The following is a 6,897-nucleotide window of genomic DNA, read 5'->3' on the forward strand; positions in this document are numbered from 1 at the left end:
TCCACAAGAGGTTTTCCCTATGGCCTTGGGTCATTAAATGTAGGTTGAATTTTATGTGACTTTGCTACTGTTGATAGCGGTCACTATCTTATAGCATTGAACTTATTCCATGAAAATGTGTTTTTACATTCCATGGAAATAAGTTTTGCTTATTTAGTTTGCTATATTTTGACATTATTTATGTTTAGATATCTTACAGGATTTCATCTCATATTAGGAAATAATTTGTTGAAATACACTCAAATTTAATGTCTTGAAACCCAAACTATCAATCCCAAATCATGAATTACAGTTAAAGATTACCTGCCAATGTAAAAGCCTATTCTGGATTCTTGTTCCTTCATTAGATCCTATTTCTGATTTTCTCAAAAGCATTTTATGTAGGGCATGGACCACTGCATGTACTTCGTTCCTTATGGAAGAACAGGGTCATCACATCAATGTCTTTTTGCATAGTATTTAGGGAACTATTTGGTAGGTGGAGTTTACAATGTCCACATAGCAAAGCAGGAAGCAAGCAATCCAAATTGTCATTCCAGAGTTGGAAGGAAGTAAACATCTCCTGGGTGCTGAGGGTGGGGGTGTAAGTGTCTTGAAATTTCTTGAAGCCTGGGTTATTTCTCCTCTTTGAAAATAAAAGGCTCCTTTTAAAGAAGTTTATCAAATGATTCTACTTTTAGAATGTAGACTGCAAGTATATTAATTGGGGTTTTGTAATGATCCAGGCCTTCTTTCTAGTTGACGGGATTTCTTTTACAAAGAAAGTGGCAGTTTGTCTATTATTACTGTAGACTATCTGCACATTTACTCCTTTATGTTCATTAACATCGGCCAACTTAATTTCAAACAGAACATGAATCTTCCAATTATCTTCTAGTTTTTCTGTAAAAGCCACACAGGTATCTTCTGATACCATCTCTTCTTTCAGGTGAGAGGGGAACTCCTTTCCCTTCAGATCATCTGACACAGTGAGCCCCACCCACTTCCAGCCAGAGTGCAGCAGTAGAGAGATCACCCCTTGGGTTAGAGCTGTGTCCTTAGGAGACATTTGGTAAAGGGAATGGGATGAGTCTTTGTCACTGAGCATGGAATCAGAAGGACCATATGTGACTTGAAGAATCAAAGCAGAACCAGGTGATTCTGAATTTCTAGGCATTTGGAGTCATCACCCTCAGAGAGGAAGCGAGTTCATTCTTCACATATAAGGATCAAGGGACTGAATATTGCTGAGGAGAATGTCTTTCATATTAGTTTCTCTCATCATATGATAGAATGTGGTCTTCGTCGATCACATGGCAATAAGTTATTAAGAATTAAAACACTGTTATATTCGTTGTACTCGAGAGGCATGATAGGTTTCTCTTGTGCAGATAACAATAGAAGAGTGAGGTGGGTGTAGAGAAAGACTGCAGAAAGCTTTACCAAGTGCTTTTGCTCTGATCACATAACACCATGTTTCTCAAACCCTCAGCTCTGTGAAGGAAAATGGGGAACGAAAATAACAAGATTTTCATTGCTTAAGTTCTTGCCTTTAGAAAATAGGAAGGCGTGAATCCCAGGGGACCACCGCGGAAGATTATTCCCTCATCCCTCTCTAATGGATTCGACAGAGGCATCACCCAGCAACTAATGTAAAATGCAGTCTCAGAGAAAGATGGAAATGACCACAGGTTTCATTTTTCCTTATTTCACGATACAATGGATTTATGAATTGTTTAACTGAGTGATAAAAATCAGAGAAAAACTGCCTGGTTTTGTAATCTTGATGATTCCTGACCCTTGTGCTTACCTAATGTTTTCTCCGTTCGTAGTATTGGCTGCTGACCGCTGCTTTATTCAGGAGGGTCTGACAAGATCCGGTTGTGGAGATTGTCTAAACCTGTGCTCTCTTTGGGGGCTGTTCAGAGATCTGCTTTCCTGAAGGCAATCATAACAAACATTGCCTCAGAAAAGACAAATTCTCCTAGTCAAGGTAAGGATGCAGAATAAGACTCGGGTAGTGTTGTTTGCTTTTGTCTTTCCAGCAGAAGAAAAGCATCCAACTAAGTAATCCAGAGACCACTGAAGAAAAGTAACACAATTAAACTTTATGAAAAGTATTGCATGTTAATTATCACCTTGGCAATACAAAATGCAACTGATTTTGTCAGAGGAATTGAATAAACACACATGTCATAGATACAATATATTGTTTTAAATTAAAAAAGACAAGGAATTGTCTTAATGCCAATTGAGGTCAAATTGTGATATTTTGTCATAGCATCAACTGGATAAACTGACATGGTCTAGTTTAAAATGGCATTGGTTGTGGACTCACAACCCCCAGTGAGGTAGGAAGTCAATGACACTTTGATTAGCAAACCAGTCTCCTTAGACATGGGGCTCCCACGAGAGAACTCAGTGGTTCGGCCTAGCACATGGTACACAGTCCAGGCCTAGACCTCTGAGCAAGTACAATATGCATGAGAATATGGTTGTGCACCAAGAGGGAAGAGAGTTTAAATAAAGTTGAATCTCCAAAAGGATGCTAAGAGAGAAAAAAGAGGGATTAATCTACATGACTAGAAATCTCCAAAGAAGGGAAAAAAGAGATAAAAATCAAAATGAATGTTTTCAATAGTACATAGATACTAAGTAAATAAACTCATGCCTTTGATCCCAATACTTGGGAGACAAAGAGAGAAACAGGTAAGTTCTTTGTGAGTTTGAGCCCAGCCTTTCCTATTATGTATACAGAATAAATCCAGAAAACCCCAGGCTACACAGAGAAACTGTGTCTCAGTGGTGGTGATGAAGATGATGATTATGATGATGGTGATGGTAAACATATCATTGTATAAGAATATATTTGGATTCCATAAGTCTTGTTTTGATGTATCAACATGAATATGGTCAAATATACAATGATAATAGTGACGTTGTACATCCTCTGAGAGATGTCACAAAGGAGCAGACCTGGATAGGAAGGGGCTGCTTGCCTGGGTCAGTCTATACTTACGGTGGCTTCAAACATCTGGAAAAGAAGGCATGTTATATTGGGTGAGAGGCCTTGTGTCTGTTCTAACAGGAAAGAAGAAAAAAATTTGGATTCCATCCAAAGTAATAAGGATAATTTTTGATTGAGGAAAACCCCTGAAGATCTTGGCTACAGACAAAATGAAAGAAATCAAGAAGACCAAACAGAACAGGTACTATGATTTGCCGATGCATCTCCATGGGAACGACCCTGAGACAGGCTGAGACATAAATATTTCTCTAGCCAGTGCTTCAGCTTTGCATAGCCAGTGGATCTTGTTGGGGACAGAGTCTGAAAGATACATTATACCATCCTTTCATAAAGTGTGGATGGAGAGTTATAGCACACTCTTCCTATATGATCAAACTAGCTCAAACAAGGAGTAGAAAATCACGTTTAATTGATCTGTGCACACTGCACATTCTATACATATACATATATACACACACGCTTTGTGGTCACAGAAAAAATAACCAAGAATACAGCCCTGACAAGATTCATCCCCAGGAGTGCTGACATACTGAAGCTTACTGTCCAAACTCCCTGCCTGTCCTAACTCTGAGTACATCACTGTTTTCTCTAAAGCCTCCCTTTTAGGGCATCTTCAAAATAGCTAGTTCTCTTGGTCCAACTTCACAGACTGTTCCAATCAGGACTTCAGCTAAGCCTGCATTTTCTTAGCACACAGATACCGGGCAACCAATGCTACAACTTGCTTTATTAGGACCAACCATATTTTTCCAATTTTCTTGGCACCCCAAACAGTAATTATACATTAAAAAAACAGCAGAAAGCAATTATAAGAAAACTATGTCCCATTCCCAAAAGGTGGGATGTTGATTTTTGGTCATTCAGTGGATGTTGGATATTTATTTTCATTTAAGGGGCTTGTTACAAATATTTATGGTCTTAGACTGTGAGGAAACAAAACAGGGAGCTTACACTCAGGGATTTCTCTTTTTCCTTTCTTTTTTCCTATCATTTTTCCCTTAGCTGATGAAAAAGGGGTTGGAAAGAATAAGAGGTGTATAGAAATATAAGACTATTAGACATCTTGGGGGTTGATTATAGAATCTACTTTTTTATTACTAATTATTTATTAATTTACATCCCAAATATTGCCCCTAAGGTTCTTCCTCCCAGCATTTTCCCCCATCCACCTCCCATTTGCTCCTGAAAGACTGCTCTACTGAATGCCCCCTTCCTGGGGCATCAAGTGTCTACAGGATTAGATGCAGTCGGTCCCACTAAGGCCAGACAAGGCAGTCCTCTGCTACATATGTACTAGGGGCCTAGGACCAGCTGGTGTATGCTCATTGGTTGGTGGCTTAGTCTCTGGGAGCTCCCCGGGGCTGCAGGTTAGTTAACACTGCCGTTCTTCCTATTGGGTGGCCATCCCCTTTAGTTCCTTCAATCCTTCCCCTAACTCTTTCATAGGGATCCTGGACATCAGTCCAATGTTTGGCTGTAAGTATCTGTATCTGTCTCAGCAAACTGCTGGTAGATCCTTTCAGATGACAGCCAAGCTGGGCTTCTGTCTATGAGCACAACATTGCATCAGTGATAGTGTCAGGGTTTGGTGCCCAACCATGGGATAGATCCTAAGTTGGGCCTGTCACTGGTCAGCCATTTTTTCAGTCTCTGTTCCATTTCTGTCACTGCATTTCTTTTATACAGGAAGAATTTTGGGTTAAAAATTTGGAAATTTGTTGGTGTCCCCATCCCTGCATTTGGGCCCTTGTCTAACTATTAGAGTGGTTCGGGCCCCTCCCAAACTAAATTCATCCAGGAACTAATTTCATCCAGATGGCTAAAAGCCCTTGAAATCAACAAAAAGCCCAGGCAATATGATACCTTCAGAGCACAGTTACCCTACTACAGCAAGCCCTGGATATCCTAAGCCAACTGAAGCATGCGCGCGCGCACGCACGCACGCACACACACCAAACAAACAAAAAATACCAAAAAAACTTAAATCCAAACTTATAAAGATTATAGATTCCTTTAAAGAGAAGACTAATAAAACCCTTCAAAATGCAGGATAATTCATTTAAACAGGTAAAGACCTTTAAAGACAAAACAAATAATTTCTTTTAGTAAATACAGAAAAATACAATTAAACACGTGAAAAAATAATAAAACTGTTCAAGTCCTGAAAATGGGAATAGAAGCAATAGAACACACATGTGTGCATGTGCACACGCATGCGCATGCACACATGAACTGAGGGAACCCTAGAGATAGAAAACCTAGGGGGAAATGGGAACAACAAATGCAAGTATCACAAACAGAACACAAATATGGTGGAGAAAATCTCAACTGTGATGATATAGAAGATATTGATACATCAGTCAAAGAAAATGTTACTTCTAAGGATCCTGACAAAAGATCTGGGAAGTCTGGGGCACCATGAAAACATAGCCTAAGAATAATGGGTGTAGAAAAGGCTAAAAGTCTCAGCTTCAAAGACAAGAGACTATTTTAAAAAACAAAACTACCCACAGAATAAAATTTCCCCAACCTAAAGAGATGTCTGTGAACACACAAGAAGCTGATAGAACACCAATTAAACTCGACCTGAAAAGAAAATTTTTTCTGTCACGTAATAATCAGAACACAAAGTCTACAGAACAAAGAAAGAATATGAAAAGCAGCAAGGGAAAAAGTCCAGGTAACATACAAAGGCAGACCTATCAGAATTTCACCTGACTTCTCAATAGAGACTTGAAGCTAGAGTGGCTTGCAACCTCTTCAAAACCATAGATACCAACCTAGACTACTTTATGCTGCAAAACTCTTAATCATGATAGATGGGGGGGAAAAAAAACCAAGATATATCAAGAAAAAAAATCCCACTTTAAACAATATCTATCCACAAATCCAGCCCAGCAGAAAATACTCAAAGAAAAATTTCAACCCACGGAGAATAACCACATCCAAGGAAACATAGGGTATGAGTAATTCCTTACCAGAAAAAACAAGAGAAACACACACTGGTATTCTGTTCTGGAAATTTCCCCCTGTGCTCATGTATTCGAGGCTCTTCCCTACTTTCCCTTCTATCAATTTCAGTGTATCTGGTTTTATGTGGAGGTCCTTGATCCACCTGGACTTGAGCTTTGTACAAGGAGATAAGAATGGATCAATTTGCATTCTTCTACATGCTGACCACCAGTTGAACCAAAACCACTTGAGCCAACACTTTTTGTTGAATATGATGTCCTTTTTCGATGGATGGTTTTTTGACTTCTTTGTCAAAGACCAGGTGACCATAGGTTTGTGTGTTTAATTCTGGGCCTTCAGTTCTATTTCATTGATCTACCTGCCTGTCTCTGTACCAATAATCACCATGTGGTTGTTATCAAGATTGCCTTGTAGTAAAGCTTGAGATCAGGGATGGTGATTACCCCAGAAGTTCTCTTATTGTTGAGAATAGTTTTCATTGCCCTGAGTTTTTTGTTATTCCAAATGAATTTGAGAATTACTGTTTATACATCTGTGAAGAATTGAGCTGGAATTTGGATAAGAATTCCATTGAATCTGTAGATTGCTTTTGGTAGGATGGCCATTTTTATTATTTTAATCCTACTGATCCATGAGCATGGGAGATCTTTTTATCTTCTAAGGTCTTCTTCAATTTCCTCAGAGAATTAGTTTTGGTTGTGAGTTGTAACATAATGTCTTTATGCAGGAAGGCGGGTACAAGATAAAACAAGGCCTGTTGTTGGAGAAGAAGGAAGGATGGGCAGGAATAAAGCTTTAGAAAGGGAGGGAGGAGCCAGAGTGAGAAGAAAGAACAGAGAGCAATATGGAAGCAGTGGTAAAGATTCTGCTCTGCGCATAGATACATGTTGTTAAGAATATTTTTAAGGGATGGGTGC

Source organism: Micromys minutus, assembly GCF_963924665.1.
Source record: "Micromys minutus genome assembly, chromosome: 29".
Lineage (NCBI taxonomy): Eukaryota > Metazoa > Chordata > Mammalia > Rodentia > Muridae > Micromys > Micromys minutus.